The sequence below is a fragment of the Hypanus sabinus genome, unplaced genomic scaffold (assembly GCF_030144855.1).
Source record: "Hypanus sabinus isolate sHypSab1 unplaced genomic scaffold, sHypSab1.hap1 scaffold_1713, whole genome shotgun sequence".
Taxonomy (NCBI): domain Eukaryota; kingdom Metazoa; phylum Chordata; class Chondrichthyes; order Myliobatiformes; family Dasyatidae; genus Hypanus; species Hypanus sabinus.
In genome coordinates, this window is record NW_026779798.1 from 1 (window position 1) to 12,692 (window position 12,692).

Here is a 12,692-nt window from a genome sequence, read left to right on the forward strand (position 1 = left end):
AATGTAGGGCGGAACTCTGTGAAACATGTTAACCTGATCGTGCATCCGGCAATGTAAAAAGACGAGTGCGGTTGAGTGATGTTGGATGGGCGATACGGTCCGTCTAAAGAAAAGGACAAAAGGGGTTGCAACAAATCAGACAGGAGATACAACAGCGTTCCTCAGCGGAAGAAGAAGAACAGCCACCACCAGAGAAAGCGCCCCACACACCGGAGAATGCATCCGTCTGGAAGCCACGCGCGGGAAAGAGGAGAGTCGGGACACAGTGCCAGATTATCCACGTCTTCCGAAACTATGGATTGCACAATTACCTCATACCCCAAAACCCGTCTCCTCCTCCAAGCTGGATACAATGCACGCAGCTCATAAGCGTATCGTTTTGTACAACTTCCCTAAGTGTGTGTTTTGTGGAAGAGAGTTCAGCATATCGTTCCAGACAAAATACAAAGCGTTGCTCTGCAGGGATAGGTAAGGCAACTTGCAGTGTGTAGATACAATAACTCATGTAACCAGGGTTCGGGCCTAATGTCATGTGGGCACATACTATACTGTCAAGTCTCTGACCACGTGTGCAATTATCGGGACACTCCAGTTACAGCGTGTTACGGTAGGACACGTTTTCAGTTCCAATATTCTAGGTTTAGTCTCTATCAGTGAGGGCCGGTGGCTGTAACACCACTGCACATTGTGATTTTCATCCAGATCTAACAGCTGTAACTTCCCGCTTCCACATGTGCACTAAAGCAATGTATCCCCACCTCGTCGTATCTATGGACATTTGCCAGAAGGGTTGTGTGGCTGATAAGGGCAGTGGGCGTTTTACACTCTGAACTTCCACTGTCCCTTCCGGTGAACGGAATTATTATCAAACTCCCTACACGGCCTTACACTGCGCCGGAGATTCAATGGTCCATTTGTCTATAAAGTAAGATCTTTGCCCTCACTCTACCAAGTCCGGATCAGCTTCCGTTATGTTGTGGAAAAAAAACACAAACCTGAATTAGAAATTTAAAGAGATAATTTCAATATAATTGAACAGAACTATTGCTCATCCCAGTTTGGCAAAAGAATAAACCAGGGAAGGCAGTGCACCCGTGACTGACAAGGGAAATTAGGGATAGTATCAAGTCCAAAGAAGAAACATAAAAATTAGCAAAAAAAAACAAAAACCGGCACACCTGAGGACTGGGAGAAATTCAGAGACGAGCAGAGGAGGACAAAGGGCTTAATTAGGAAAGGGAAAAAGATTATGAGAGAAAACTGGCAGGGAACTTAAAAACTGACTGTTTATAGATACGTGAAAAGAAAAAAAGATTGTTCCGGACAAATGTAGGTCCTTTCCAGTCAGAAACAGGTGAATTGATCATAGGGAACAAAGACATGGCAGACCAATTGAATAACTACTTTGGTTCTGTCTTCACGAAGGAGGACTTAAATAATCTTCCGGAAATAGTAAGGCACCGAGGGTCTAGTGAGATGGAAGAACTGAGGGAAATACATGTGATATGGGAAGTGGTGTTTGTTAAATTGAAAGGATTAAAGGCAGATACATCCCCTAATCTGAGGAAAGACATTCTTGCCATAGAGGGAGTACAGAGAAGGTTCACCAGATTAATTCGTGGGATGTCAGGACTTTTATATGAAGAAATATTGGATCGACTAGGCTTATACTCACTGGAATTTAGAAGATTGAGGTGGGATCTTATTGAAACGTATAAATTTCTAAAGGGATTGGACAGGCTAGATGCAGGAAGATTGTTTCCGATGTCGGGGAGGTCCTGAACGAGGGGTCACAGTTTAAGGATAAAGGGGAAGTACCTGAAGTACAGATCTGAACCGACATAGTGGTAGTTTAACCGCCGCCGTAATGTGTCTCGGATTTGAAATTTAAAATTTTAATTTTAATTCCCCAGCGTCCGAGATAGACCTGGATCTGTCTCCTAATTAACTGTTCAGTTGTCCCAGTGTTAGTCGATAGTGGTTAATACCTCAGGCAACGATCACTAATGTACTCACACACTCCCGGAATCCCGTATCTCGGAGGAACTGTGATATTATATGTAACTACTGGATACTCGGGAAAATTACAGTTGACATGAAGAGAAAACGGAGAGCTTGTGATTTCGCTAATCACGTTGCTTGCTCTACAGGTGAAACTTCCGTCTGTCCGTAGCACTCCAGAAACAGTGAGTGTGCTGTTACCGGCACTCAGCTCAAACCTGCCGCCGGGAATGATCTTGTTATTCTCCTCAAGCCACAGGTAAGAGACATCCGTGCCTGTTGCGGAGCAGGTTAGTCTGACGGTGTCGCTGTACTCAATCAGCATGGTGGCATCAGATGTAACAGCGACATTGGAAACAGGTCCTGTTGAAAGATAGGGGATTGGTTAGTGCACGACACAAGAATAGAATCTGCAGATTTATGAGTTCCGTTACGAATCTGAAAATGAAATCAAACATTTATTAATCCATGAATAGTAAACATTAAGAAGTTATTCAATTTGATGGACATGATGTTTTGAGATGGACGTTACAGGGCTCGGGGAAAAATTGCGAAGGTTGGAGGTTGGCTAACTGTGTTCCATTCATCGGGACCAGTGGGCAGTACAAGCATACACGGTACAGGAACCCTGGTGCACAAAGGCCGTTGTAAATCCAGTGAAGAAGAAAAAAAGAGCTTACGAAAGGTTCAAAAAACAGGGTAATGATAGAGATCTAGAAACCTGTCAGATAAGCAGGAAGCAGCTTAAGAATAAATTAGGAGAGCCGGAAGGGGCCATGAGAAGGCCTTGCAAGACAGGGTTAAGGAAAACCCCAAGGCATTCTACAAGTATGTGAAGAGCAAGAGGATAAGACGTGAGAGAATAGGACCAATCAAGTGAGACAGTACAAAAAGGTGTATGGGATCGGAAAAGGTATTTAATGAAAACTTTGCTTCCGTATTCACTACGGTTAAAGATTTTGGCGATTGTAGGGATGATTTGAAGAGGACTGAAAACCCTTTGCCCATAAATATTAGGGAATAGGATGTACTGGAGATGTTAGAAATCATTAAGTTGGATAAGTCACCTGGACCGGAAGGGATGCATCCCAGGAAACCGTGGGAGGCGAGGGAGGAGATTGCTGAGCCTCTAGCGGTGATGTTTGCATCATCAATGAGGACGGGAGGGATTCTGGAGGATTGGGGCGCCTGCGAATGTTGCTCTCGTATTCAGGAAAGGGAGTATGGACAGCCCAGGAAATTAGAGACCAGTGGGTCTCATCAGCTTGATTGAATTTTTTGAAGATATGACGAAACACGTTGATGAAGCCGTAGATGTAGAATGTATGGATTTTTGAGCAGGATATTTGATAAGGTAGCCCATGCAAGAATCATAGGGAAAGTAAGAAGGCATGGGATCCAAGGTGACAAAGCTTTTGTGGATACAGAACTGGCTGCCCACAGAAGGCAAAAAGTATTGGCAGGCGGGTCATATTCTGCACAGAGACCGGTGACCAGTGGAGTGCCCTAGGGATCTGTTCTCAGACCCCTACTCTTTGCGATTTTTATAAATGAACTGGATGAAGAACTGGTTGGTTGGGCTCGTAAATTTGTTGATGACAGAAAGGTTGGGATGTTGTGGATAGTATAGAGGACTGTCAAAGTTTACAGTAGGACATTTACAGGATACAAAACTGGGTTGACATGTGGCAGGTGGAGTTCAACCCAGATAAGTGTGTGGTTGTTCATTGAGGTAGGTCAAAGTGACGGCAGAATATGCATATTAATGGCAAGGATCTTGGTAGTACGGATGGCCAGAGGGATCTTGTGGTCCGAGTCCAAAGAACAGTCAAAGCCGCTACCCAGGTTGACTCTATGGTTGAGAAAGCGGGCGGTGCATTGGTCTTCATCAACCGTCGGACTGAGTTTTACAGCTGAATGTAATGTTGCAGCTAGAAAGGACACTGGTGAGACCCTACTCGGAGTACGGTGCTCATTTCTGTCGCCTCACTAAAAGAAGAACGTGGAAACCATAGAAAGGGTGAAGAGGAGATTTACGAGGATGTTGCCTGGATTGCGGAGCATGCCTTAAGAGAACAGTTTGAGTGTACTCGACCTGTTCGCCTTGGAGAGACGGAGGATGGGAGGTGACCTGATAGAGGAGTTTAAGATGATGAGAGGCATTGATCGTGTTGATCGAGAGAGTCTTTTTCCCAGGGCTGAGATGGCTATTACGAGAGGGCATAGTTTTAACTTGCTTGGAAGTAGGTACAGAGGAGATGTCAGGGGTATGTTTTTTTACGGAGAGAATGGTGAGGGCGAGGAATGGGCTGCCGGCGGCTTTCGTGGAGGCGGAGACGTTAGGCTCTTTTCAGAGACTCCTGGATGGATACATGCAGGTGGACTTTCGCTACCGTCCCTACTGCCTTTCTGGTACCTCTTATCTGGGGGAAACTTTGTCTTGTGGGTTAGGGCATATTCATCTGCGAAACTGGCAAATTCACTTCAGATATTATCCGAAACACAACCTTTAAATTCTTCAATCAGAACTAACTCTCTTAAACCATAGAAATCCTCTTCCACCCTTTCTGCAGCGCACCAACGATGCAAGAGCTCACCCTTCTCATAGGCAAACTCTGTATACGTCTGATTCCACAGTATCTTTAAATCTCTGAACTTTTGTCTATACGCTTCAGGTACAAACTCGAGGGCCCGAAGGATAGCCTGTTTTACTTCCTCATAATCCTCAGACTCTTCCATGGACAATGCCGCATATGCCCGTTGAGCCTTTCCTTTTAATACACTTTGTAACAACTCCACCCACTGATCTCTTGACCACTTCTGATTCACTGCCACCTTTTCCAAATGCAAGAAGTAACTATCAACGTCCGTCTCCTCGAGCGGAGGTACTAACCTAAACTCTCTACTAACATTAAACTTCTCCGCTCGGTCTGCCTTGCTACCCACATGTTGCCATCTCTCCCTTTCAAACTGCCGTTGTTTCTCTTCCTCCTCCATCCTGCTTTCAGCTTCCTCTTTCCTCCTTTCAGCTTTCCTTTCTTCCTTCTCAGCTTCCAGCTGCCTCATCTGAAGTTCATGCATCTGAAGTTCATTCAGCTCTTTCGTTCTCCCTTTTCGCCTCCAACTGCTTTAGCAGGATCTTATAATCCATTTTCCACTTCTCCATCTCCAACCTTACTTTTTTCATCTCTAACTGAGCCCCCCCCCCCCCCCCATCAACTGGTTTCTTCTCAGGGAACAGGTTCAATGCATCAGGCATGAACACAGCCTTGGATATATAATTCAGGGCTATGGCCCTCTTTATCTCCCACTTTCTCATCGACGATTTCACCGCCGAGAGATTTAATCGTCTCGCAACACTCACCAATTCTAACTTCCTGGCATTCTCCAATGCACCAAAAGTCGCGTTCTTTATAAATTTGTCTGTTTCCATCTTTCCCGTCTGATTACCCACGCAACCATATCAGATAATGGACATAGCCGCATTCACAGGCACACCAAATTGGTAATTAAATCCCGGATGACCCCCCAATTTGTTACGTACCCCGTAACAGGGTGTCTAACCAGCAGAGAAAGAACTATCCGTTGGAGTCTGGTGGTACTATTTTCAAACAGTGTTTATTTGTAAAATACACAAATCAATATCAATAATGCAAATATATAGATAAAAACGTTAGCAATACTAAACCTAAAAGTGTGGGTATAATAACAATCAATAATAAACAAGTTCTATCAATATCTAGTGGATTATGAATTGTCATATGTCAATATGAATTTCAGTTCAGTTCATACGTGCTGAGGTAGATATTGGTCGTTGTGTTGTAATTGTTGGAGAGAGAGAGAGAGAGAGAGAGAGAGAGAGAGAGAGAGAGCAAGATGTAACAGCTACAGGAAGGCAAACCTTCCTTTTCGTTCTTGATCCGTCCATGTGTTGTGGCCATTCAGGTGCGAGCCCTCTGTCCTTCAGCAAGTCCGTTCTTCTGTGGTGGACTCGTCACTCTTGCAAGAGTGGACACAAAGACAAGCCACCACAGTGCTATAACACTGTGAGTTAAACTGACCGATCCTTTGTTTGGTCTCCGATGCCCCACACCTTCAGGTGGGTTCCAACACTCAAGCAGTGCTCAATAGTGTGTCTCCTGGTTGTCTCTGGGTGTCTCCCCAGACCTCACGTTTATCCCTACTCACGGGGTCTCAGTTGTCCATCAATTTTGAATTGCTGTGTCCATCAAACCAGCCCACTCCAGCTGTCCACTGAGGAATTTTAATGAACAGAATGGTACAAGGTGAACAACCCTCTGAGAGGCCATAAGTCTTTCAGAAGTCACAATATGGTGGATCAACAAGTCTCACTCCCCTGCTTTATCTCTCTCTTATCTGTAGCAGATGTTCCAATTCCATAATGTTTTTTCTCACATCTCTCTCTCTCTCATTAGCAGCATAGCAACAGTAACGGTTTGTGATTCTCCAAAGGGGGTGGGGCATGGGCAACTCTGCACCCTTCTGCCCATCAGAGCTGTTCTTCCTTCGTAACACCCCCATCATTCTGAGAATTTTCACTAGGATGAAAATTAACTAATACAGCGTTTTACAGGATTACAGAGTTTAACAAAAATACAGAAGTGTTCTTAACTACAAAGGTAATACAATTATAGATTCAACTCAGCATCAACTTTAATATGTTGTATCTCAGCATCAAATTCCTGTAGCATCAGTCTCCAGTCCAACAATCACACATCTCCTTTCTTTTCGTCATCCAAAATAAAATACTAAAGGGCTGTGATCCTAGCCCAAGTGCACACTACAAAATGTGAACCAATGCATGTGTAACTATACTGTGGTACATACAGAAGTTTGTGCAAATGCCAACCTCTCTTTTACTTTCAAACCCAACAGTCAATCTTCCATGGTGTTGTCTTGATTATTCACATGCTCTGTCAAATTCCCTCAAAACAAGATCCTGTCATTCAACGTGGCACCTGGTCAACCTTTGCCCCTTTTCCACTGAACTCTCACATGGTTAGCTTGCTGACCAGTGTGGAATAGGCCTTCACATACTCCTTTCATAGGAGTTATATTATCAACAATGTTTTCCAAACTTAGCCCATTCTCTAAACTTCCACACAGTTCTTTATTTTTGAGCAAGTCATTAATTCTATCTTCAGGACCCTTCGTTCTATTAGTTTTCAGTTTAAAATCCCTCTTTGTCAAAACAACACTTTTGGTTCTGTCTCTCCAAATCACCTCCTTGAATAACATCAGGCAGTTGTTTACCTTTAAATTCCAAAACAAACTGTAATTGATTCACAGGCACCTTGCTAACAAGCCAGTTTTCCTTCAGCCTGGTTACTGCTTCTAAAACCAATCCAGACTTTAAATTTTCTTTATTCAATTTAGGAACAACACCTTTCCCTTCTCCTTCAATAATATTCAGATCACCAGCTTTCATCTCCTCACTAACATTTAACACACCTTTTAATACAAACAACTGAGAATTCGCACTTTCCGCTGGTACCAAGTTTAACCCTTTCTTCACTAAACCAAGTCCATCTGACCCAAAAGGACTGCATTCCTTGTCAACTGAATCAGATACCTCAGACTTTTTCTGAGCTTCAACACAATGTTCAGTATCCTGTGACTCCACAGGTACTTCAACAAACTGATCATAAGCAAACGGGACATCTGCCTCTTCTAGGCTTCCAATACCAGTCTCCTTTTCAAATTGTAAGTTCCACTGATCCTCCCAGTTACTCTCTGGGCAACTCCTAGCAGCAGCTAACTCAACCCTGCGGGCTAAAACAACTTCATCTGCTAACCCAGCAGACTCCTTCAAGGTAATGCCATCCTTTTCATCTAGGACTGCCCTTACATCATTATCGGGAACACATTTAAATTTGTCAAATCAAGCCAGATAGATCATCCATGTCCTATCCTGGACCTTCTAGCTGCCTCATTTGTTTCTCATCCTTACTCTGTGCCTCTAGAAATTCCCTGTTGGCTAAGGGTAAATCTACCTCCTCTCATTTACCTTCTTTCACCTCCCTATTCCCCGCTTTAACATCCCCTATCCCCTCTTGGTACAGGGTCGGCAAAAACGTCTCAGCAAAATAAACAATGGTCTCATTTTCTCAGCCGCCTTTCTCGACATGCTGCGAGTGATTGCGCATGCGGGAGAGATCTTAGAATCTAGGGCCGGGTCCTCAGCACTCACAGGCTTGCTTGTCAGCTTCACTGCCGAACACACGTCACCACCTGTTAAATCATTACAAGAAGGACGTCCACAGCGTCTCTCGGTAATTCCGTCTTCACCCCTACTTCGACAGGTCCAGATACCAGGTCACATTTTAAAATGATCCTGTGAAAAGGTACAGCTTCTGTCACTCTTCCTATGCCTCTTAATACCACCTCTCCAGTTTCAGGACCGAAATCTAGCACCTTACTTAGGATCAATGACTGGTCATCCCCAGTATCCCTCCAGATTCTCACTGGAACTGGGGTTTCTCCTTCTTTCACAGACACCGTCCCTTCCGAAATAAATTTCTGACGGCCCTCTCGTACTCTAACTACATTTGCCTTCCTCGTCGACTTGCTGATCGACTCAATACACCCCAAAGGGACTGCCGTTTTCCCTTTTCCTGTCTCCTTCTTCGGTGCAAAGCACTTAGATGCAATATGACCAACCTTTCCACAATTATAACAGGTTAAGCCAGGAAACTTCCTGCCAGCTTGCTTGTCCTCCTCCTTACCTTTACCACTAGCTCCCAGCTTATTCTCTACCTTCGCCGGTGGACTTTCTCTACCGTCCCTCCTGCCTTTCTGGTAACTCTTATTTGGGGGAAACTTTGTCTTTTGGGTTAGGGGATATTCATCTGCTAACCTGGCAAATTCCGTTATAGACTTATTCGACTTCTCGTTCAGATACGTCCGGATATTATCCGAAACACAACCTATAAATTCCTCAATCAGAATTAACTCTCTTAAACGATAGAAATCCTCCTCCACCCTTTCTGCAGCGCACCAACGATCCAAGAGCTCAGCCTTCTCATAGGCAAACTCTGTATACGTCTGATTCCACAGTTTCTATAAACCTCTGAACTTTTGTGCATACACTTCAGGTACAAACTCGTAGGCCCGAAGGATAGCCTGTTTTACTTCCTCATAATCCTCAGACTCTTCCATGGACAATGCCACATATGCCTGTAGAGTCTTTCCTTTTAATACACTTTGTAACAACGCCACCCACTGATCTCTGGGCCACTTCTGATTCACTGCCACCTTTTCAAAATGCAAGAAGTAACTATCAACGTCCGACTTCTCGAACGGAGTTACTAACCTAAACACCCTACTAACATTAAAGTTCTCCGCTCGGTCTGCACCGCTACCGACATGTTGCCATCTCTCCCTCTCGAACTGCCGTTGTTTCTCTTCCTCCTCTATCCTCCTTTCAGCTTCCTCTTTCCTCCTTTCAGCTTTCCTTCCTTCCTCCTCTGCTTCCAGCTGCCTCATCTGAAGTACATGCTGCCTCTGCTTCTCCTTCTCAACCAACTCAGCACATTCTTTCTCCCTTTTCGCCTCCAACTCCTTTAGCAGGATCTCATACTCCCTTTTCCTCCTCTCCATCTCCAAATCTCCAACCTTATTTTTTCAATCTCTAACTGAGCCCCCCCCCCCTCCCCCATCAACTGGTTTCTTCTCAGGGAACAGGTTCAATGCATCAGGCATGAACACAGCCTTGGATATATAATTCAGGGCAATGGCCCTCTTTATCTCCCACTTTCTTATCGACGATTTCACCGCCGAGAGATTTAATCGTCTCGCAACACTCTCCAAAACAACCTTCCTGGCATTCTCCAATGTCCCCAAAGTCGGGTTCTTTATAAATTTGTCTATTTCCATCTCTTCTGGTTTCCCGTCTGGTTACCTACGCAACCAGATCAGATAATGGACATATATCCCGAATCACTGGCTCCCTATTTGTTAAATAAATCCCGGACGAGCCCCCAATTTGTTACGTGCCCCTTAACTGGGTGTCTAACCAGCAGAGAAGGAAGTATCCGTTGGAATCTGCTGGTACTATTTTCAAATAGTGTTTATTAGTAAAATACACAAATCAATATCAATAATGCAAATATATTGATAATACACGTTAGCAAAACTAAACCTAAAAGTGTGGGTATAATAATAATCAATAATAAACAAGCTCTGCCAATGTCTAGTGGATAATGAATTGTCATATGTCAATATAAGGTTCAGTTCAGTTCATAAATGCTGAGGTAGATGTTGGTCGTTGTGTTGTAATTGTTGGAGAGAGAGAGAGAGAGCAAGATGTAACAACTACAGGCAGGCAAACCTTCCTTTACGTTCTTGATCCGTCGATGTGTTGTGGCCATTCAGGTATCACCCCTCTGTCCTTCAGCTAGACCGTTCTCCTGTGGTGGACTCGTCACTCTGGCATGAGTGGACACACACACAAGCCCCCACCGGCCCTGCTATAAAGCTGTGGGTTAAACTGACCGATCCTTTGTTCGGTCTCCGATGCCCCACACCTTCACGTGGGTTCCAACACTCAAGCAGCGCTCAATAGTTTTTCTCCTGGTGTGTCTGAAGGGAGTCTCCCCAGACCTCACTTTTATCCTTACTCACGTGGTCTCAGTTGTCCATCAATTTTGAATGACTGTGTCCATCAAACCAGCCCACTCCAGCTGTCCACTGAGGAATTTTAATGAACAGGATGGTACAAGGTGAACAACCCTCTCAGAACCCATAAGTTTTTCAGAAGTCATAATATGGTAGATCAACAAGTTCACTCCCCTGCTTTATCTCTCTTATCTGTAGCAGATGTTCCAATTTTAGCATGTTTTCTCTTACATCTCTCTCTCTCTCTCATTAGCAGGATAGCAACAGTAACGGTTTGTGATTCTCCAAGGGGCGGGGGGTCATGGGCAACTCTGCAACCTTCTGCCCATCAGAGCTGTTCATTCTTCGTAACTCTGGCGTCCACATCTGACATAGGGAGTGTGTTTATAATCCATCTGCACCGAGTATAGGACGGGTATATTCCAGTATGACGAAATGACAAGATTGGCAGCGTCAGAGAACCTAAAATATCGTGAGAAGTGATGAATTTAGTCAATCAGGAAAAGGAAAAGTATGTAAAGCTCAGGAAGGTCGAATCAAACAGAGCCGTCGAGAATGTGTGTGAGGTCCTTAATGAGTAACTCACATCAGTATTTACCAAGGAGAAAGACAAGGAGGATAGGGAGATCAGTGCGGAGAGTACAAGTATACACAGGCATTTTGAAGTAAGGGAGGAGACAGTGTTGGGTCTCTTAGAGCGCATTAAGGCGTATACGTCTCCAGGCCCTGATGGGATATACCCCAAGTTACAGAGAGAGGCAAGTGAAGAGATTGCTGGGCCCTTGAGCAATATACTTGTGACCAGCCAAGCCACAAGCAAACTCCGGGAGAACTGGCTAGTACCTCATCTTGATCCGTCATTCAAGACGTGATACAGGGAATAATCCTGATGAACATTGAAACTGCCGAGAGACAGTCGGCTATGAACCAAGTGCTGATCAATGGGACCAGTGTAGACAGTGAGTGGATGGTCAGAACAGGTAAGGCCGGCCAAAGGCTGTTCCCGTGCTGTGTGATCCACCACTCCGAACACGCTGAATTAAAGATGGTGGCACCACAAGGCATTGATTTCAAAACTCCACACACCTCTCCAACGTGAAATAAACCGGACTGAACCACTTTGTCACCACTGCGAATATCTGGTTCTGTCAAGGTAATATACAGTTCGGACACTTCAGCTAAACAACTGGCAATTGATGAAGTTCCTGTGTCTACTTCGATTAATGTTGCTTCCTTACAGCAAAACTAACCCTCTCGCTGGGTCAGAATCAGTGATTAAACCTGTCCCAAACACTATGATTTCACCTGCACATTACTTGCAAATTGTAACTTGAACCATTTCACTGAGGGTCTGATGGAGACACAACCCCTGCCCTCAACACATGTGATCACATCTCCCCTGCTTCTGTCATTTCCAATTCCCTCAGATGGTTTTCCGATTCACCCTGAAGGTTATTGTACATTCAACTCGTTCTCAGAGCTGACAAACCATGTCTTCCCACTGCCTCTTCCACCTCTTTCCTCCACCTCCAGGGAAGCTGCATTTCCGTAAGACCAGAAGACCTCCTTCCAATCAGGCACTGATTCATCAATGCTGGAACCTTTCCTGTGATACCATGGGCTCCTGGCTTGCTTAGCAGCCTCAAGTGTGGCAACTGGTCACAGGCCTTTCGAAAATCCAAGTACACAACATCAACGTAGTCACCTCTCTCTGTCCTGCTTGTTCTTTCTTCAAATAAAAAATAGCCGAACATCCTGCTACTAATTCAATAAGCCAGCAACAACCTCCGACAAATAAGAGACCCCGTGAATTTAATGTTTCGAGTTTTTCAATCGTTCACTGATTGAAAACGATTGATGTATGTGCAAAGTAAATGCGATGTCAGGCAAATTCAGCAGCGGGAAATGGTCTCAAATGCAAATGATGGCGCTGCGATCCTGCAATTTGCTTCCAGTAAGTGAAAAATACACTGAAGGAGAAGGGCATCCATATCTTGCTGTCGACATTGACCCGTAGTTATCTCTGGGAGACGCAATCTCACCACAGTCTCTCC

General features: G+C 44.5%; 1 protein-coding gene across 1 annotated transcript in view; it reads left to right on the top strand.

The window, feature by feature from the left end:
• Positions 1 to 2,156: 2,156 nt before the first annotated feature.
• Positions 2,157 to 12,692, top strand: part of LOC132387303 (uncharacterized) — a gene marked incomplete at its 3' end in the record, with an annotated part of 47,553 nt that continues 37,017 nt past the window's right edge. Inside the window, exon 1 of the mRNA XM_059959660.1 lies at positions 2,157 to 2,260. The remainder of the gene's footprint in view (positions 2,261 to 12,692) is intronic.